Raw genomic sequence first — 22,776 nt, forward strand, 5'->3', positions numbered from 1 at the left:
CGAATAAATAAAAATAAGCATACTTTCTTAACTGACATAAATGTTGACTCTGCTCCATTTTATTTGTTTAGTATATGTTTACTTAGCTCTCAAATATCATTTTGAAGCTACAAATGTAATAAAATGTACAAAGTTAAAAAAGCCTATTATTGAAAAAACTAAGATTCAAAAGCACATAGTTTCACTTCCTCATTCAAGACATTTACATTTAAGTATGCTTGTATTTCCTTTTCTAAGAATTTAAAAAATTTAAGTCATGGTTATGTTTATTGTTAAGGCATAATTTTCAAAAAATATTATTAGTCATGAAAATGAAAACATGTATCAAAGATGGTACTAAACTCCTTAATTAATGAGACCTAGTAATGTGTTTAAACATGTTCAAATGAGAATTTGAAGAATATGTAAATATTATATATTAGAAATACACACACACATATACACATATATACCCATGTAAATACACACAAAATCAGGGATGCTGAAATGATCAGTTTACTACTTTATCACATAGAAGTAATTTGTATCCTATTGTGTGATAAAATATCATGTAATGATGTATGTTTTGGGTCATCTACAGACTGGAAATGAATGTTTTAGCATCAAAATTTATTTGCGTTGATATGGACAAGAATCATTTGCATTACCATAATTTTGTACAGCTTGACTTCTACCCCAGCAGGATGTTAAAATAGCCTAAATCACTAGAAACAGAGTCACAGTTACATAGTTCAATAGAAACCGGTGACCTCTGGAGCCCATAACTCCAGGGAAAGGGCGCCTGGTCATCTGCTTCGCCCATTTCTAACTGTTGGACAGTTTTCTTGACATTACACTTAATTATATTTCTGCATTTGGTGAGAGGTAAACCCAATCTTTCTTAGATGCCATTATGGAAAGAGGCATAAACTGTTTTACATTCTTACAAGCTCGTTAGTTATGGTGGAAGACCTCAAATCAAGGCCCCATATTATGTCCTGCCTTGACATCTGATAAAAGTGGATGGGCCTTGGATGGTCCAACTGCATGTTCTCCTCCTCACTCTGCTTCCACGGATATTGACCACCCCAGCCAGACAACGCTTAGCGTCAAGGGGATCACACACAGTTCTTCTTTATCCCCTGAGTAGAAGTGACATTCTCTGCCAGCCCACATACTTCAAACAAGCCAAAAATATCCGCCCATGGTAACCACGGAGCAGCTCACCCTTTCAGCACTATAAAGCCTACCTCTCACAACCCCTGGGTGTTCCCTGTGGTCTTAAGTGTGACCCTTACGTGGCTCTGTGTGGTGTCCTTGGCCCTCAATCTGTGAGTATATAGGCTAATGTTACTGTTAATCTTATCTGTCCTGTGTCATGTGTCAGGTGTTCAGCCATCCCCATAATTGGAGGGTGGGAATCTCTCCTCCATTAATGGGGCAAATAGGAGGTGATTAAATCATTACCATACAGAGTTGAATAAGAGAAGAGCAGGGGAAAAGAAAACATCCAAGGTCAAACAGAAAAGGGTAAGACTTATGGGCTAGAAGAATGCTCTAGATGGAAGAAAAACTGATGTGAAAATATTAGAACCAAAGAGCCAAGGGACTAAACATTTTTTCTAAAATGGGTGCATTTTGGAGAGTACAAATCATTATTATTTAGAGATAAGCAGGACAGATACACTGTAGCAGTGAAAACCAAATTTAGGAGTTTAGACTTTGTCTTAAAAACAATGGGAACGGTTGAAGGGGTGTAACATGACCAGATTTGTGTTTAAAGGAACCATTATGGCTTTAACAAAGAATGAAGAGTATTTAGATTTGAGATTGGGAGCCAGTTAGAAAGTCACTAAATTAATCTGGGTATAAATGTGGTGTGTTTTTCAAGAGTAGGGGTAATAGAGGTAGAAAGAAATGGACTTTTTTCAGACAATATGCAGGAAGTAGGCTTTAGAGGATTTTGTGATGAACTGGGTGTGGGTAAGGTTGCCAGTTTAGCAAGTAAAAATACAGGATGTTTAGTTACATTTGACTTTCAGATATAAAAACAAATAATTTTTTTAGTATGTTCTAAGCAATAGTGGGATCACACACTAAGTAATTTATTATTTAATTGAAATTTGCATGTAACTGAGTGACCTGTATTTTACTTGGCAATCCTTAATGTGTGGTTGAGGAAGAAGGAAGAGTTAAGGATGACTCCCGGGTTTGGGAACAAAGAAGCTGTCAGAAGGGTGAATCAAAGGTTTTCTACTTATCCAGCAAGTGAAGGCTTAGTACAAACCGAACACTCTAAGAGGAAAACCCACATCCAAAACAAGTTTCTGGAGGTGATTTTACGTTGTGATTTTCTTCATAAAACATGGTATGTTTTGATTTCTTCCCCCAAAGGAGGAAAAAGGGAAAAAGGAGAAAAGGAAAAACTTTCAGAAATAGGATAAAGCAAAAGACAGGAAGATCAAGCCCCGGCACAAGTAATGTATATTGTGGAAGGAAGTTCTGCTCAGAGGCAGTGTCCGAGGGGGGAAGACCCTGACCTTGGATCGATAGTTTTGATGTCAGGGGACTATAGTTACATTCATCTCTATGTTTCATTATGGTTATATGTGAGTTTTACTTTATATTAAGGAAAGTTGCTTTGCTCAACGGTGTGGCAGGGTTTCTTAATTGTCAAGGGCAAAGAAGTGAGGTTTTGGAGATTAACTCTGAACATCTATAGGCAATGGATCAGAGAAATCAATTCGGGATGGATCAGAAACCAAAAAGTAAAAGCTAAACCTACAGAACTTGTAAAAGAAAACAAGGAGAATACCTTCACAATCATGGACAGACAAAGATGTCTTAAGATGTAGAAAGGGGAAAACCATAAAAGAATAAAATAGTAAGTTAGATGTTATAAATATTAAAACTCTAGGCATCAAAAACATTGTTAAGAAAATGAAAGGACAAGTCACAGATTGGAGAAAATATTTAAAATACCAATAACTGACAAAGGACTTAAAGTATGAATATTCTTAAAACTCCTGAATCTTGATATAAGACAAACTTATTTCAAAATAGGCAAAAAAATGAAAGAGATACTGCCATAATATTCTACAGTTTTGTCGAATGGAACAAAACCATGTATGCAGTACAAGTTCAAAGTAACTGGTTAATGTAGCATGTTGAAACATATTCCTGTCTAAAACTTGGGACATGGGTCACTTCGAATGTAGGGGCTGTGTTTTTTTATCACCCGCACAGTGCCCTGGCACATAGTGAGGGTTCAATGAATATTTGTTCCTTTTTTTAAACATAAAGATGAATCAGCCAATAGAGGGTGGAGCAAAAGGAGGTTTAGAGTTGTTCACATGGAAAAGAATACAATAATGAATAAGCCTACCTTTGCCACACCCTGTATAAATACACCGTATTTCTGTATTGCCACAGCCATGGCTGAGGACTATTGCACATGGACTCCCATTGGCTCCAGCTCAATCCTGGGCGCCATAGCCTGACCAGAACAAATACTTCTTTAGTTTTTGTCTTAGAAACTGCAAAATACATCAGGCTGGCAGCTGGCGCTGGATCTTCCTTAATTTATCCTATCAGAGTTCATCTATAAGAAGGATACATTGTCTTGTTAGGTAGGAATAGTGAAACAAAAGGAAGCTTTAAAGAGGTAGTAAAATGTTAAGATTTGCCCCTAGGAGGAAAGTATGTTTCATATGTTAAATGCAGCTTAATGAAAAATGTTCGCAGAGAGGTGCAAAGCAATATCCTGCTTAGACTTTTTACTTGAAATTCTCATAATAAAAATGACCATTTATTGTATTTATGCAACATCATAAAAACTCATTTATTATGTTTCTGTATCAACAATGGTAAGAGTTAGTTGCTTTTCATTTTTATCTCATTTGTTACACATATCAATTCTATGAGTGAGGCAATCTTTTAATTCTCAGTTTACAGAGAAGTACACTGAGGCTCAGCGAGACTACATTCGTAAGTTATAGGTGCAGTAAGTGAGAAACCAGGCTGTAAACTCACGCCTGTCTGACTTCAACGCTGTGATCTTTTACAGCATACAACATAACATGACCATTTTTCTTTTATAAAAATGTCTTAAAATCTTTTCTTTGGGCCTCATCTACATCACCCCAGTTCCTTTCCCATATTTTATGGCTTCCTCAAAAATCAACTGAATGTACACAGCTTCAGGAAGCTGACTTCAACTTCTCCAGGCTCTTTGGCTTTTACCACGCTATGTGTTTTGTCTTGCCTACTTCTGTGACCACGCAGAACCAAATTTTGTGCACATCACACATGCAGCTTTGCTCATTGTTGAGTAATCAATCACTAATGATCTGGGTGCTTTCAAAAACTAACTTGTCATTTCTTAAAAAGTTTTAACAATCTGACAGATAATATGGAGAAATTATATTAAAGGCTCTCGGCATGTTCAAAATAACCACATGCAAGGCATTTCAGTTATTTTATGTTATGGTCTTAAATCCGTGCTGCCATCATTTCCATTTGTGAATTTCTGGAGCAACAAATGATCTTCTCCAATCTGTTAGCCTAGTTTCGTAACTATTTTTCTTGTTTACAGCCACTTGCCTGCCTTTCTACAAACACTCCTGGGCATTGGAAACTAGCAGCCTTCCCAAGAACTAGTACATAAAGGGTCACAGTGACCTGACTTATCCAAACATTTCCGAGTCCTTTGGCTCACCTAACGGAGTTCTAGATAACCCAGTGACTACTTAGCACAAAAAGGTCCCTGCCAAAGGCATGTCTTGCAACAATTTAGGGTGGGTTTGCATTTTAATTTTCTAGAGTGAGTTTATGTCCATATGAGACAAAGAAACTTTTCAATTCTTCCAGTCTAAAATTTTTTTCCTATAGAACCTAACCCATTAATCCAATTCACTTTCTTAAAACAACTTTATTTCATTGGTTATGACCTCTGGGACGATATTAAATAAAAGTGGTGAAAATTGACATCCTTGATATGGAAAAAATGTTCAATATTTTGCCATTAAGTAGTATGTTAATTGTAGGTTTTTGTAGATGCCAATAATGAGATTGGTTTAGTTCCCTTGTAATTCTAATTTGCTGAGAGATTTTTAAAAATGATACATTGATGTAGAATTTTCTCAAGAACATTTTTGCCTGTATTGAGCTATCCATATGATTTATTTTCTGTGTTAATCAATTCCATTGACAGATTTACAAATGTAAACTCAATCTTGGATGCTTTGTCATGATATAGTACCCTTTGTATATAGCTGGATTTGATTTACTGATATTTTGATAAGAACATTTACATCAATGCCCATGAAGGACGTTTGTTGCTCTGTAATTTCATTCTTTGTGGCGTCCCCATGAGGTTTTGGTATTTGGGTTATGTAAACCTCTTGAGATCAGTAGGAAAGTATTCCCTCATCCTATGAATTCTTTTCCTTATTTTTATTTATTTATTTATTTTTATTTTCACACAATAGTTTTAATGTACATTCATGAATTCAGCAAAAGCATAACACGCACAATCAATGTATGTTGGAGGGGGGTAACCAATTAAAAGGCATTTAAAAGACTGACTCATTTTGTTTTATGACACCAGGTCTTTTAGAAATTTGTGATTATTTCATAAATATTGGAACTAGTGCAATATGAACATAAACATGCCATATGACTGAGCAATTCTTCTGTTAAGTATATACCCAAAAGAAAGGCATGCATGGGTAGACCGAAAATATGAGCAAACTGTTCATAGCAGCACTATTTTTAATAGACAAGTAGAAACAACTCAGTGGCTTGCTAGGTATAGGAGCAAAACTAACTCTTAATTTGGTACATTTCTTTCAAGTCTTATGCTTCTCTTTCTTCTGAAACATTGAGGGGGTAATAATTCCTGACTATTGACTCCTTAAGAATATGATTTTCTATTAAAAAGTGCTTTGAGAAAAATTGCTAAAAAATCTTTAACATGCTATGCATAAATTATACTGCTCATTTTAGTATTTTATATATTTTTTAATAGTTTATGTTTGCTGTTTTTTCCATTTCCAGTTATCCCCTGAATACCTTCTTCTGCCTCCACCAGCCCCTGCAATCACACATTGTTGCCTGTGTCCGTGAGTCCTTTTTCTTTTTTGGCTTGATCCCTCCACCTCTCCCAACCCCTCACAGAGCTGTCAGCTTGCTCTCTACCTATGAGTCTATTTTGCTTGTTAGCTCAGTTTGTTCATTAAACTCCACATGTGAGTGAAATCATATGTTATTTGTCTTTCTCTGACTGATTGTTTCACTTAGCATAATGTTCCCCAGGTCCATCCATGCTGTCACAAAGGTAAAATTTTCTTCTTTTGATGGCCCAGTAATGTTCCCTTCTGTAAATGTCCTATAGTTGTTTTATCCACTCATCTACTGATGGACACACACTGCTTCCATATCTTGGTGATTGTAAATAACACTGCAATGAACACAGGGGTGCTTATGTTCTTTCTAATTAGTGTTTTGGGTTCCTTCAGATATGTTCCCAGAAGCAGGATTGCTGGATTGTAAGGCAGTTCCATTTTTAATTGTTTGAGGAATCTCCACACTGCTTTCCACAATGATTGCACCAGTCTGCATTCCCACCAACAGTGCAGAAGGGTTTCCCTTTCTCCACATCCTCGCCAGCACTTGTTTGTTGGTTTACTGATGTTATTCATTCTGACAGGTGTGAGGTGGATCTTATTGTGGTTTTATTTTGCATTTCTCTGATGATTCTCTCACCCCATATTTTCTAAAAGAGTTTATGTAAGACTGATAGCAAATATTTGATAGAATTTATTGATGAAGCCATCTTGGTCTGAAGCTTTTTTTTGTGGATTTTTGGGAAGATTTAAAATTATGACTTCAATTTCTTTAGCATTGTTCAGATATTCTCTTTCTTTTTGTATCAGTTTTGGGGGAGTTGTTTTTTTCAAGGACTTTTTTTTATTTCAGTTGTCAAATTTATTGAATTATTTTGAATATCAATTTGTTTGAAATGTTTTATTATTACCCTTTTAATGTGTGTAGGATCTGTAGTGATATCCCCACATTCATTTCTAATATTGGTAATGTTATTCATGTCCCTTCCTCTGTCCTCCTTTTCTTCCTTTATCCCTCCCTCTTTATTTTCCTCTCCTTCCTTCCTTCCTTCCTTCCTTCCCTCCCTTCTCCCCTTCCCTTTCTTCCCCTCCCTTCCCCTCTTCTCTCTTTTCCTTTCTTTACTTTCTTTTTAAAAAATTAGTCTTTTAAGGGTTTATAAGCTTTGTTAGTCATTTCAAACCAACCATTTGTTTCATATTCTCTGTTGTATTTTTCTATTTCAATAGTCCTAATAATTTTTATTATATGCCTACTATGTGCCTCATGCATTTTATAATATTTATCTCTAATTGTCAAAATGATATCACAGGAAAATATTATAACTCTTATATTAAATAAGGTACAAATAGGTTAATTATTATGTTGTATCTTAAAAATATCAGAGGTTACTTTTGAATTTAGGACCATATGATTTCAAAGATGATGCCCTTAATTTCATCATCATGTCTCACAGCAAAATGCGAGGGTGTTAAGTGTATGAATATATGAATTAGAATTCCAGGTCCAGTTCTTGCCACATCATTAATCAATACCACTAGACTTATTGGCCTCAATATATTTGAGATACCTAATATACAAAGCTAAAAAGTCTATAGTTAGCTTGGGTGAGGTTGTCAAACAAGCATCCAGAGATAACATATTGGTGTTTGAAATTATACAATTTTCATACAGGTAGTCTTATGAAGGGTGTGAATAGTAACAGTCTGGAGGAGCTAATCGCAGAGTGGGAGTTTAAGCACTTTTATCTTTCATTCTTCCATGGCCACTGCTCCCACCCCAGCACAATATGCTCTCCCTCTGCTGTCATCCTTTTGGAAGGTCAAGTTTTTGGAATTTGCTGTAATGAAAAATTTTCTGTTGGATCCAGTCCACAGTGATGGCCTAGGATGACACCAGGGAGAAAGAAGAATCCACATTTGATGGATCATAAAAGTGCGCCAAGTCTTTACTCCTCAGGGACTAGTGGACAATGTTAGACACCTGCTTCAGGATCTTTACCTCTACCTAAAGGAATGTGTGTGTCGGAGTGAGAGGTCTAAGTGTCAAGAAGAATATTTAGTTTATAAAGATCAAATAATTTAACTTCGGAGAATTCTTTGTTAAGTTGCAATAGTGCTGTGATTAAATGTAAGTAGTTTGGAAAGGCTACCTTAGATCAGTTTTCTGCTTATTAAGTCAAAGTCAATATGGTAAATGCAGCTATGGCTTCACTGTAGGGCTCAGATCCCTGCAACTTCAGTAAAAGTGAGTAAGTGTGATTATCAGAATGCCCTGTTTTTCTTTGATCATTTCATCTGTTCAGAAAGATTTATGCACTCATGGAGCTCTCCAGCTGCCTAGACCCATTCCCTGTAGTACCTGTAGTAACAAGCCTTCATTCCTGAACGTTTCCTGACATTTTCTTCCTCTTCCTCCAATTAAAAAATTTATATGCATTTATTGGGGTAACATTGATTAATACAATTATACAGATTTCCAGTGTACAATTCTATGATACATCACCTGTATATTGCATTGTGTGTTCACCACCCAAAACTAAATTTTTAATAAAATGTGTTTTTCTGGTTTTTCATTCACATGAGTCCTGGTAAGATGACAGGAGACAATCAGATAGCCAAATTCACTTTACTGGTGGTCAGTAAAGTCTTAACATAGGTCTTAACTAATCCAAATACAGAAAAGGTAATAATTCAAATATCATGAACCCAAGGTGGTGGCTAACTCCTGCAAATATGTTGAGCCCATATATAAATTGTATGGAATGTACAAACCAGGGTGATACAATTCAAATGCATGTAATGTTAGTTGGACTTCCTCTTCTGTGAAACTGACATAATGATCATCTCTTAGATTTGCCACAATGATAAAAATAAGATGACATGTAAAAAGTTTTTAGTTTGGTATTTGTACCATTTTAAATACTCAATAAACATTAGCCATATTATAATTATTATGTCTACAAATTTAGCAGCTTCAGAATATGTATATTTAGGTAAAAGGGTGAGAGTTTAATTTCTTTTTGAATATATCACCTTACCTGGGAGCAAAATGCATTCCTAAAAGTAAGCTTATATAGTGGTGGTTTTTCCATCCTTTGCAATCAGTACTGCTCCTTTGGGCAATTTATACTATGTGGATTTACACATTTGAAGGGTCCTTTCTTGCATTTGTTGGTCATAGTTTATTAATAAGAACATCAGTTTACCGAAAAAAACCAGCTTTGACTTGAGAAGATATGAGAGGCAAGGTCCTAAAGAAGAACAGGGGACCTCCATAAATCAAATAAGGATGACTATTGAGCAAGTGGGAACCAGGAGAAGGAGAGATGGCCTCTACAATGTAGACTAAAACATTCCCAAATACTGAGTAATCCGCATTTTAATTCTCTCAAACAGCACATACTAATTTTTATAAATGACATGTTTGTGAATGCCTCCGTTATAAAACAAAACCTTCTGGACCATCATCACAATGGTACAAAACACACAAGGAATTAATAAAGTCCTTAGTCTACATGGGATACACAGACAAATCATCACATTAAGACAATGCAGTGTGGCTAAGGTGCTGCGACAGCCTGGAGGAAGAAACTAAGCTTTCCTGTGTCATTGACAAGGACTGTAGAGATGACACTCTATCAGGATTGTGAGTAGGACTCACTGGGTAGGGAATTAGGGGTTCTTGGAAACTATCCTTTACTGAACTTGGTCTACATGTTATCCTATAATATCCTTCATGAATATTGTCTTACTCGAACCATATAACCACCATATAGGTGGATATTTTATTCCCGTTGTACAGGTCTTGAAATTGATGGTAAAAAATAACAAAAGCTCAAGTTTACACAGTTAGAGCAAGGCAGATGTGACCTCCAAATCTAGGACTGCATGACTTGGTATTTTTTTCCATTTCAAAACACTACCCTGAGGACATTCCAGGACAAGATCCCAGAGTGGCAAAGTTATGGCATTTTGGGACAGAATATCAAGTTGGAGAAAGAGAAAGTAGGTCAGTGTCACTGAAGTGTTTAGTTTTGGGAAACTATTCCATTCTCTTTAAGGCTTAGCCTTTAATTTCAGTGTTTATGCTCACTCACATCTACTTACACGAGCAGCACCCTTGCTTCTCATACCTACGTGCACACATCAGCACTTCGAGCTCCAGTCCCGTGCTTCTAGGCTTATTCTTTCACTTGACTTTCGTTCTCAGGGTCATCTCCATCCTCATGAAAGAATCATCACAAGCATAGGGGTCTTCTTTCCAAATATTCACATCAAGAGTGTACATACTCTGCTTCCCTGGGCCCCAGACCCCATCTCATTGTCTTGAACTTAAGAATTAACCTTAAATAAACCAATTGTAACTGATCTGTAGCTATTTATATTATATCCTTTAGGAGCCAACTTTTATAGTTCGATTTACACTTCTGTTGGAAAGCACTCTGGCCAAAATAAATTAAAGGCCAGCTCTTTAGTTCAAAGTACACTAGCTTATTAGTTTTCAGTGGTGTTTCACTTCTTATAAAGATGGTTTGGCCGGCTCTAATCTTGATCTAGCCTGATCATCAAAAGTCCTATGACACTGTTTTTGAAAGAGAAGTGTCAGGGCCAGAGTTTTGTCAAATTCCAGGTTAGGTCATTGGGTTCTGCCTCTTAAATCTTCTCTGTGGCTTTTGATAGTATTCTTGGCTATTTTATCTGTCCTGTCTTTGAATTGTTGGGAAACTCCCTTCCATAGTCAGCTGCAAACACATACTTGTGCATGAAGCTAAGATCTGAGCCAGCAGGTCAATAAGTTCGAGAGATTCTTATGATAATAACTGGAGAGTCTCTGGGCATCTTTATATTCCAGTAATCTATTTCTATGTCACAACTCACCTTGAACTGAGTAGCTTAAAACAAGGACAACGTTTATTTTATTTAACTTTATGCAGTTTAGCTGGGACTTGTGGAGACAGATGTTTCTGTTCACTTGGCCTCAGCTGGACCAGTCCAAAGGCTGGGTACGAGAATCATCCAATGGCTTGCTCATTTACATGTCTGGCAGATGATGCTGGCTGTTGCCTGGGACCTCTGCTGGGGCTATGGCCAGAGCGTCTATACATGACCTCTCCATTTGGCCACTTTGGCTTTCTCATAGCTTAGTGGCTGTGTTTTTAAGACTGAGTGGTTTAAGAGAGAGTCAAGTTGAAGCTGAATCATCCTTTTCTAACTTAGCCTTGCAAATTACATAAATGCCATGCCTGCAACATTCTATTTGTTAGTAATAAGTCACTATGTTTAGTCCATGCTTAAGGGAAAACAAATTAGATGCTTCCTTTTGAAAGGAAGCATGTCAAAGAATTTGTAGACGTACTTTACAAGACTGCACTTGCCTTGTTGTCTCCACATAACATAAGGACAAGAAGCATCAGAAAGTGTAGACTGTGATTGGATCCCAGACTATCTGACCCCGACTTTAATTTTTTCTCCATGTTAAATGCATTGATAACTTTTCTAAGTGCACCTTTATGGTAAAGAACTTACATTACTTTGTCTGACTTGGGTGTCAAACCATGGTCCATGGGCTAATCCGATACATCATCTGATTTTGTAAGTTAAATTTTATTTGGACCCAGACATGTTCTTTCATTTATGTGTTGCCTATGGCAGCTTTTGCTTGATAATGGGAACTGAATAGCAGTGATAGAGACCTTATGGGTTACAAATCTTAAAGATTTACTATCTGGTCCTTGCAGAAAATATTTACTAACCCTTGCTTTAAATTGTCCATCTATTGTACAAATCGTTTCTCACCCTGAGGAGATACACCACTGACTTAATGCTACAAATGAACAATCGTACCCTAGGCTGGTAAAACCTAAAACTTCTGACCTTTTGTCCTGGGGTAAAAGGGTCTGGAGAACTGGACTATGTATTCAGCGCTGTGAAAAGTGATGGGGGTGGGGCTCTATAAGAACTTCATTCATGTGTCTGTCAGGGTTACCCAGAGAAGCAGAGCCCTAGGGGTTTTCTATAGAGATTTGACCTGATGCAATTTTAGGAGTTGGTTCAACACTATATGGGGGACTCTTTTTTCTATATCTGATGCTGCATCCTGAAGTCATCAGATCAGTTGTATTCAGGGCAGAAAGTACAGCCAAGCTGGAACGGTAAAGCCAAAACCTACGAGGAAAATCTGGATCCTATGAGCCCAGTGGACGCATGAAGATGGACCGGAACCTGCGTCAATGTCTTACTGCCTCTAAGCCTCCTACTTGGTAAAGGGGGTCTTTGTAGAAGAAGCTGATGCCAAAGAGGGTATTTTGTAGAAGAAGCTGGTGCCCTTTGACATCCAGTTGGCCCAGGGGTCAGAGACCCAAGGCTGAAGAAGGAGTTACAGCAGGATCAGATTGTGCAGGCTCGAATGCTGAATGCTGCCACTGAGATGGGTCAGCAGATAGAATGCGGGGGTGTAGCTACAACATCTCATGTCCACCTCCAACCTCTGGAGAGTGAAATAATCTGGTTGCTACTTCACTTCTGTCTTATACATCTCATTTAAGATGTCTCTTGTGGCTCACGCTCACCAGAATCATGCAGGGAGGATAACCTGGCAAATCGGGTTTTAGCCTAGTTGACACACTACCTGTTTGCCATGTCATGAAAATAAAATTTTACACAGTGTGTTCCAGGCCTCACTGAAAGAATGGCCCACAGACATCTCAGCTTGGTGCACGCATCCTCACCATACTCACCTTCAGCATCTACCTCCCATGCCTGGTAATAACACCACATAAATGTAGTTGTCCAAGCCAGGACCTGGTAATTTTAATAGATTATTCCCTGTGTTCCAGCCAATGTATCCTGGATATATCTTATCTTGTCCCTTCTTGCCACCGTCACTACCACGGTGCAGCCATCGTCGCTCACCATGACGTCACTGCAATGACAGGATGGGGTCTCCTCATTGCCAGTCTTGAATTCCTTTAATCGTCTTCTTCACTGCCCTGTGAGCAGGGCGTCTAAAGCACACACAGATCATAAGACTTTCCCCACCAAAGTTATTTAATGTCTCCGTATATCATTGAAGATCTAGACATGACCTGCCTTCTATTTATATTTGAATAAACTCTTCTCTCTCCATTCTCCCACATTTAGATTATGCCTCTTATTTACTAGCTGGAAGAGTCTGCAGAGAACACTTTCTCCTTATCAAGCATTGGTTTTCTCACTTATTACACGGGGATGGTGATGTCTGTTAATCTCCTGCCTTCCATTGCCTGTTATGGGACAGCTCTTCATTCCTTTCAGCAGCCCCTCAGGGAAGAGATGCACCACAGAGGTAAGGAAGTGATACTGAGACCTTCCAGTGGGAGGCTCACTGCATGTTACCTGGCTGGATGGAACACAAACTCTCTCAACAAAGGCAGCCACCCCTTCTCTTAGGTGGTCTTGGAATAAATGGCAGAGGAGTTAGCAAATGATGTCTGAAGTCTGAGCCGAATAACAAGCACACAAGACCACCATTCCTTGTGCTAGCAATTTTCTCCACTTGTCATATGTCCATGAAGAACAGATAAGTGTCTTTATTCTTGCCCCTCTCTGTCACATCTTACTTAGTTCAGGGATTTGGTTTAACTTATAGGTACTAACTTCATGAACACAATTCTTAATCCACCCTACTTATGTCTGAAATATTTACTCAATAGTGTACGCATTTGTTTGCTAGGATTTCATAACAAAATACCACAAACTACAACAGAAATTTATTGAATTACAGTTCTAGACGTCTGAGATTAAGGTATCAGCGGGGTTGCTTCCTCCTAAGGCCTCTGAGGAAGATGGTGTTCTGTGCCTCTTTTCTAGCTCCTGGTGGTTGGTTGACAATCTTTGGTTTTGCTTGGCTTGTACTCACGCCCCAGTGTCTGCTTTCACGTTCGTTTGGCGTTCTCCTTATATGCATGTCTGTGTCCAAATTCAACCTTTTCACAGGACACCAGTAGTATTGGCTTAGGGGCCCACCTCACTCCAGTATGAGTATATCTTAAGTAATTACTTCTGCCACAGCTCTAACTGCAACAAGGTCACATTCTGAGGCACTGGAAGCCAAGATTGCAACATGTGGGCTTCTGGGGGATGCAGTTCAACCCACAACAATGTGTTCAAAAGTAATTTATTTCTCCACTGACCTTTTATTCACAACACTGGAGAAGAACATGCAAGGCACTCAGGCACATTAGTAACCGCAATGGAAAGAAAACTTTCTGTTTAAAATTATGACTGTAAACAAAATATTCATTTGAAAGAGCAATCAAAAGTGATATTTCTGTTGGAAGTGATTTTCTGTGAAATTTTAATGGCTTTAGAGAAAGCCACTAGTCTTTTCCATTTGAAATTAGTCAACTGGACCACACTATAAATCTAAGTTTTGATTTTCTTTTACTTAATTTTTCTTCATCTCCCCTTTCAATGCTTGGTCATCATTGTTGGTGACAAAGTCCTCAACATGAAGAATTCAATTAAGTTGACAAAATGGATTAGTTATGAACCAATTTGCACTTAATTTGCTATGCTATTGTTTTCCAACCGATCAGTTGGAATAAGCAGCCTGCCTAATAAGAAGTAGCCACTAGCAAATCATTGAAGTTCTGTTTCTAGTATGGGAGCATATGTTGGTTTAATAACCATGGAGTCTCAGGCAACTCTGTGTTCACAGTTCCTCACCTTTTCTACCCTGGAAGCTTTCCTTCACTTCACGTCAACAATTAATTTGTTACCAACATTGGAGATTCCAGCCAAATGAAACTGGGTCTCCTGTAAAATGGAAGACTGAGAGTTCCCTATTTTAACAGAAAGGCCCGTTATTTTACTGTTCCCACTTTCTCACTCTCTACTCGCCTGTAGCTCTTACCATGACCGTCAATCTCTTGGCTCTTGTGTTCTCTAGACGTAACATGCTCCTTTTGGTTTAATTTTTCCTACCATCCATGGAATTTACAGCAACTCTGTCAGGACACCTGGACAAGCTTCAACTCTGGACCAACCTAAGTGATATATTTTTCTTATCTGAAAAAATATATTTTTAGCTCTGAAGAACAGAGCTTCAGTTCTGGGTTTAATAGTCGTTATTGTGTGGTTGCTTTACTGACATTAAAAATGGTCCTGTGGTAATTCGTACCTCCCGATCACAACGTTTTCCACATTAAAATACTCGTAGCCGTAGTCTATAATAGAGAACTTCGGGGACTCTGTTGCTCCCTTGCCCATGTTTGCAGCAGCTCCAGAAGTGAGGGAAGTGTTGGGTTTGCCCAGAGTCATTACCTTGGATCAACCCCCCACACTAGTCAATGAGCGTCTATGCAAGCCTGAGTCTTGGTTGTGCTTCTCATTTTAATAAGGGGATGTTAGTCTCCCTATGGGCCCATGAAAGCATACCAACCTGCTAGCTATCACCTACATGTCTACATGCTATATGACTTTAAGGATAGCCAGAGAATATAACTTAAAATTCCCTGCTATACAATTCTTATTTTAAAAAATTGGGGGTAATAATATCCATGGAGAACTGACTAAAGAATTCGTGACTTACGTGTCTCTGGAAATATTCTAAATTCCATCCCTAGATGATGCTGAATTAAGCCATAAAACGTTTTCTTATACAATTATTTTTATGGCATTTGTGTGTTGGAAGTGCGCCACTGATTTATTTAGGGAAGCCTACTGGGAAGTCCCTCCCTGGAACACGCAGTGTCCTGTCTGTGAGGACCCATGGGAGAAACGGCTCTTAGGTTTCTTTATTAGGGAAAAAAAGGTTTCCTGAGAGAACATCTGTTTCATTCTCTGCTTTGTTAGCTAGGAAACTTAGAGGATAACCGTGAAGCCACTATGTAAATAGGATTTCACATGATGTGGGGTGGGGGGTTATAACTTTCACCTTAGCCATTTGTGATGGTGGAAGTTATGTGTCAACTTGGCTGGGCCACAGTGCCCAGATATGTGGTCAAACATTATTCTGGATGTTTCTGTGATAGTGGGTTTTTTTGGATAAGATTAATATCTAAATTGGTAAACTTTGAATGAAGTGGATTGCTCTCCATGACGTGGGTGGGCCTCATTCTATCGTTTGAAAGTCTGAATAGATTGAAAGCCTGCCTGATCGCCCCTGAACAAGGGGGGATTCTGCCAGCAGGCTGCCTTTGGACTTAAATGGCAACATTGGCCCTACCTGGGCTTCCAGCCTGCCAGCCCACTCTGCAGATTTTGGATTTGTACGTGCCCGTAATCTTGTGAGCCATTCTCTTCAAATAAGTCTCTTTCTACTTATACCCACCTCCTATTGGTTCTGTTCTCTGAAGAACCCTGGCAAATACACCATTATTACCTGTATACTTATATTTTTTTTGCCTCAATTTTCTCACTCTAGTTTTTATACTGCATATATTTTAGGCTATTACAAATACTTTTAAAATTAAATATGCAGTACCTGTATAACTCAACAAATAATACACAGAAAGAGTGACTTCTAAAAATATTCAGGACAAATAAACATGTCTATAGTGTTTTTTAATGAACTATAGAAATGATCCCTGAAAGTATAGTCTTTATAGTGTTTTTTAAAACAGGGCTTTTTTGTTGGCCTTGAAGGAGCAAACTTCCATGGTGTGGGGAGTGGCAGAAAATGGCAACTGTCTCCTGCAGCTGAGAGCGCCCCCACCTGGCAGCCAGCAAGAGAGTGCAGATCTTGGTCACTTACCATACAGAACTGAGTTCTGCCAGCCACCAGGGGACTTGAAAGAAGACCACGAGCCTCAGAAGAGACCACAGTCCTGGACGACTTGATTCCATTCTGGTGAGGCCCTGAGCAGAGGGTCTGGCCGGCCGACCTGTGTGCAGACTCCCGAGCCATGAACACTGTGAGAAATTCATTTTCTGTTTTAAGCTGCTGAGTTGATGGTAATTTGTTGCCCAGAAATAGAAAATGGATACAGAGAAAATTAGCCCAGATTTACCATCACCAAAATTAATTATTGTAAAAGAAATTAATAATGCAAGTAAAGTCAGATGGTCATCTGTTTAATTTATATTAATGCTTTATGCCAGAAGGCAGTGGAGTAACATAATTATGTAACCAACTAGAGAGGTATCAAAAACAACATTAGTTGTGACCTTAAAATATATATACTTACCAGTAGAATTCAAAATAAATAATGACTATAACAGGGAAACAAACATATGAAATATCTATATCATTTGGCGATAAAGATACAGTGCAAATATAACACGTGGAGGAAGAATGAGGAAACTACATAAAATATAGGATAAAATTAAAAAAATAAAATATAAGATGAAATTTATTCACCTGATTGTTAATAATTGAAAGCAAAAGGTAATACTTCAAACACATGATGGGGTGGAGGGAGAAGAGAGGGAAGAATATATTAATTTCAATATTGTTTATAGTAGGAAATTCATTAGCAAAATATACCTGGATTGCATACATTGTGTTTGTATTTGTTCACTGTAGATAATCAATCTATATATCTATTATGAATAACCAAATATGAAGTCTAATAAAATTATATAAGGATAATGTATATATGTTACCCTCAAGAAAATAAGAAAAACCCTTGTATAAAACCTCCACATACTACTCTGCAGCAATTGCCTGGATATATTATAAGTGGAAAAAGCAAGAGAGAACTAAGATTGTAGTATATGTTGCAGATTTGTATCTCTAATAAATTGAGAGATACAAATGCATTTTGCATCTGCATATCTGCTTTTATTAAAAAAATTAAAAGATAAAATATAAATTAAAAATATTACATTGGAGATTAGAAGAGACAAAGAAATTAGGCTTCTTTGAATACATCTTATTTTGCATATGTGATTTTGACCTCATGTAAATAGTTTATATATTATAAAACTAAATTAAGGAACTTCTGGAGTCCCAAGCAGTTCTCCTTAAAGAACCCCCCCCCCCCCCACACACACACACTTACCCAGACTTACTCCCTCTGAGCTCCAGCATCGGGGTAGCAGCTTGAAAGGCACCAGTGACAAACAGAGAGGAACTAAAGTGTCTGTCATCAAGGGGGGAGCTGGGGGACAACTTTCCCCTAGACAGAAAGGTAGGCAGAGGCCATTGCCCCTTTTCTGAGTCTTCCCCCTATAGTTGCACAGAGCTGGCAGGAAGGTGCCATATTTGAGACTCCATCAATCTGGCTAACACTGTTTGCCCCACCATGGAGATCCCCTGAGACTCTGTCCCACCCAACACATGGGCCTACCCAAACTGTTAACTATGACTTTCCCATATGAGTGGCTGGTCTTGGCTCATGCTTCACAACTTCCTAAATCCTATCAAACAAGCAACAGTTGGCCTCATTAAGCCCTCAGTCCCCTTACTTCTTTCTAAGTGGCCCCAGGCCTGGCACTTGCAGCAGCCAGCCTAGATTCAGAGCTTGGCTTTGCCTGGGAATCTCCAAGCCCAGCACAAGTAGCAGCCATCTCAGATTGGTTTATAGCTCTTGTAGGGTTTTCCCGGGCAGACCAAAGATGGGGGCTGACCTTGACCTGCACCACCAGGGAGACCCAAAAGCCCATGCACCCAGTGGACAGCTATAGACCACATTGGAGCACCACCACCCTGTCCCTGCATAACTGATCCTCCATTGAGGATAAAGGTTGGTGGTAAGTGGTCACAGCCAGTCCTTGCAGCTGACTGGACCAGGTAAATCCCTCCCATTGGTGATAGGAGAGGTTATGCCACTGGCCCTACAGGACTCCTACTACATTAAGCCATACTACCAAGAAAGGGATTCATAGCAGCTCTATCTAATACATAGAAACAAATGCAAGGAGGCTGCCAAAATGAGGAGACAAAGAAATGTGGCCCATATGAAAACACAGGTCAAAACTCCAGAAAATGAACTAAACACAATTAAGGTAAGCAATCTATCAGATGCAGAGTTCAAAATACTCATTATAAGGATCCTCAAGGAACTTAATGAGGACCTCAACAACATAAAAAAAGATCCAGTCAGAAATGAAGGATACACTAATTAAAATAATGAAAAATTTAGAGGGGAACTTCAGTAGAGTAGATGAAGCCAAGAATCAAATCAATGATTTGGAACATAAAGAAGTAAAAACCAATCAGAACAACAAAAAGAAAAAAGAATCCAAAAACACAGTGTAAGCAGCTTCTATGACAACTTCAAGCCTTCTAACATTTGCACCATAGAGGTGCTAGAAGGAGAAGAAAAAGAGAAAGAAATTGGAAATTTATTTGAAAAAATAATGAAAGAAAACTTCCCTAATTTGGTGAAGGAAATAGACATGCAAGTCCAGGAAGCACAGAGAGTCCCAAACTAGATAGATGCAAAGAGACCCCATCAAGACACATCATAATTAAAATGTCAAAGATTAAAGATTAAGAGAAAATCTTAAAAGTAGCAAGAGAAAAGAAGGTAGTTACGTATGGGAGAGTTCTCATAAGACTGACAACTGATTTCTCAAAAGAAACCTTGCAAGTGAGAAGGGATTGGCAAGATGTATTCAAAGTCATGAAAAGCAGGGACCTACAGCCTAGACTGCTCTGCCCAGCAAAGCTATGATTTAGAATCAGAGGGCAGATGAAGAGCTTCCCAGACAAAAATCTAAAGGAATTCATTTTCACCAAACCATTATTATATGAAATGTTAAAGGGACTTACTTAAGAAAAAGATCAAAACCGTGAATACACATTTATGAAAAATTGATTTAAAAAAACCTAAGCAAACAAGAAGAACAGAGACATAATCATGGATACAGAGAGCATTTTGATGGTTGTCAGGTGGGAGAGGGCTGTGGTGGAATGGGTGAAGAGGTGAGGGGATTAAGAAGTACAAATTGGTAGTCACATCCCTCTAGGTATTGCCATGGGGATGTAAAATACAGTATAGGAAATAGAATAGTCCAAAAACTTATATACATGACCATGGACATAAACAATGGTGTGGGGATTGCCTGAGGCAGTGGGAGGTGCTAGGAGGAGGGGGGCTAAGGGGTAAAAATTCGGACAACTATAACAGCATAATCAATAAAATATAATTAAAAAAGGATAAAGTATCAGATTCAAATGAATAAAAATTCTTTAAAAAAGTCTCTTTAACAAAGAGAATAAAAGAAAAAAGTGAACATGATAGAAGAGGAATTATTTTCATTCATCTATTATTTCTTTCTGTCTTATCCCCTTCCTGTCAACTTTTGACTTTTCTTTCTTGGTTTGAGAAAAACCTGGTCAGGTCTTGTTACATTAAAAGAGGTCTTCTACTGGTCTGATTAGGAGAGTTCTAGAATGGGAGGGGAAAGAGAAGATATAAAATGCAGCAATAAGCCATTTGGAGATATTCTGAAAAAGTTCCTAGAGACTTTCCTTGAAAGTTCCTGTGAGCTTATTCTCCCTTTCTTCAACAAATCTCCTTTTCTCCCTACATTAGCCCATTGGGGGAGGGGGAAAATAAAAGGTGCCTCTTTTTGGTGTCAGCAGATTAGTCCCTCGTCTTTGTCCTTTCCCCTTGAGTCCATTGGCCTTTGAAGATTTTGGAGACTCAGCCTGCCTTGAAATCTACGGGTGACACCTTCTCATGCCAATCTTGCTGTGCTTTTATTCCTTTGTAAGTTGTCTTGAAGATGTGTGTTGTATTTAGATATGAAAACCTCGCTCACCACCTTGTCCTTGCATGACATGCACCAAATGTGGTTGATTTATCTACTTTGATAAAATAATCAAGTTCCTGCTCCAATGGGACAAACATTGCTAGAAGCTCCAATTTCATGCCCTGAATAGTTGTAAAATGCAGAGGCTGGAGGCATAGCGTGCATCTGAAAGTATTATTGCAGTTTGTGCAATGCCTTTCTGAAAGGCACACGCTAAACCTCATCTCCTTTTTTCACTCCCTTTTCAAGCAGAAGCTTGCAGAAAATGAGTCTACCAGAAACTGTTACTCCCTTGGATTAAGACTAAAGTCCTGGGATATAATTTAAAGGCATAAGGAAGGTAGCCCTTCCCCAAATATTTCCCCACAGGAGTTGATTTATCTCATAAAATGGGGTGAATGTAAAAGCCTATCAGCTCTTTCACCACCTCACAGCCTTCTTACTCATCCTGGACTCACCCTGTGTTCTCTCACGTGAACTGTTTTAAGGTTGCCCTCAAGCAGTCTTGCTTGTTGCTCTTTCCTGCTGAAGCTTTTCCTCAAACTCTTAACTTAGATCAATCTTTTTTTCCCCTCCTGTGTCTGAGTATAGGATTCTCCTATGAGCACTCAAAACCACTTTGTGATGAAGATAGAGAGAGGTCTTAAGTGTTGGGGGTGGGGCAAGAGGATTCTATCTGTGGAAATGATGTGAATTGTTACGGTAAGATGTCTGAAATATGCTGCCCAGTCTCCCCTGTCAGTGGTTACATGCTACCTCATCTTAAGTAGGGAAGCCCGTTCCCCCTCCCACTGAACCTGGGCTGGCCCTGTGCTTTGCTTTGACCAATAACATACAGAGATGAAACTGTGTGATCCCAGAATTAGGCTTTAAGGAGCATTTTTGAATTCTTAGGATCCATCACCAAGTAAAGAAGCTTGAGCTCAATTAGCCCGTAGATGTTTCGGTTGTAATGGATGAGACACCAGACATGAGCCTAAAGCCATCTTATAAATATTAGCCCCAATCAAGCACCCCATTCAGTGCAGCTGTAGAAGTGACCATAGCTGATACCAGAAAGATATGGTTCTAGTTTCTTTAGTGAAGGAACTGTTGTTTGATTTTTGCTTACCCATCATCTATCAAAGGAGTTAACAAAATGTACCCATAGACCAAATCCAACCTCCCTCCATTTTTTGTAAATAAAGTGTTTTTGGAACACAGCCATGCCCATTTGTTTTATGTATTGCTTGTGGCTTGTTTCTTGCTATAATAACAGAATGGAATGGTCACCCCAAAGATCATATGGGTACCCAGCCTTGTACAGAAAAAGTTTGGTGACCTTCATTCGTGAGGGAATTAATGGAATGTGCCATCAAAAGGATAAATCACATTATGAAAGAAGGATAGTGTATGAGTTATGGTAGTTATAGCTGCTGTAACAAATAAACCCCAATATTTTTGTAATATAAACAAAATCGAAGTTTCTGTGTGGCTCATATAACAGTTAACAGGTTAGCAAGGCAACCCTCCTCTAGACAGTCATTCAGGGAACCTGGCAAATCTAAGTTCTTCACCATGCAGTTTCCAAGTGACCCTGGCTGTGAAACAGTGTGCCCAGGAAGGAGAGTAGAAGATATTTTGGTGAGCAGGTAGCAGACTCTGCCACAAATAGCATCATTATCATTGGTATAATTTTATTAACAAATGTCTCCTTTAGGGAAATGTTTATAAAAATTAATTTATAAAGCTAATACTCATCACACTCATTATTTTAGTAGAATTTGTCTCTCAGATACCCAGTGAGATAAAGGGAACTTTGGTAAGGATGGCGACATTGGTAAGAACTCAGAGAAAAAAACACGTAACTTCTTTTTTTAAAAAAAACTTTTGTTGCAATCACAGTTTACCTTCAATATTGTTTTGCATTAGTTTCAGGCATACAGTATAGTGGTTAGACAAACATATAGTTTATAAAGTGTTCTCCCTGATAATTCTAGTGCCCACC

The 22,776-nt window shown here is 38.4% G+C and overlaps 1 long non-coding RNA gene across 2 annotated transcripts in view; it reads left to right on the forward strand.

Moving 5' to 3' along the window:
- Positions 1-2,228: 2,228 nt before the first annotated feature.
- Positions 2,229-22,776, forward strand: part of LOC112306635 (uncharacterized) — a 95,761-nt gene continuing 75,213 nt past the window's right edge. Inside the window, exons 1-3 of one of the 2 annotated variants that reach the window (XR_002974969.3) lie at positions 2,229-2,347; positions 6,037-6,101; positions 13,245-13,428. This is a non-coding gene — a long non-coding RNA (uncharacterized lncRNA). The remainder of the gene's footprint in view (positions 2,348-6,036; positions 6,102-13,244; positions 13,429-22,776) is intronic. The other variant, XR_002974973.3, reaches the window with a different exon arrangement.

The sequence above is a fragment of the Desmodus rotundus genome, chromosome 2 (assembly GCF_022682495.2).
Source record: "Desmodus rotundus isolate HL8 chromosome 2, HLdesRot8A.1, whole genome shotgun sequence".
NCBI classification, from domain to species: domain Eukaryota; kingdom Metazoa; phylum Chordata; class Mammalia; order Chiroptera; family Phyllostomidae; genus Desmodus; species Desmodus rotundus.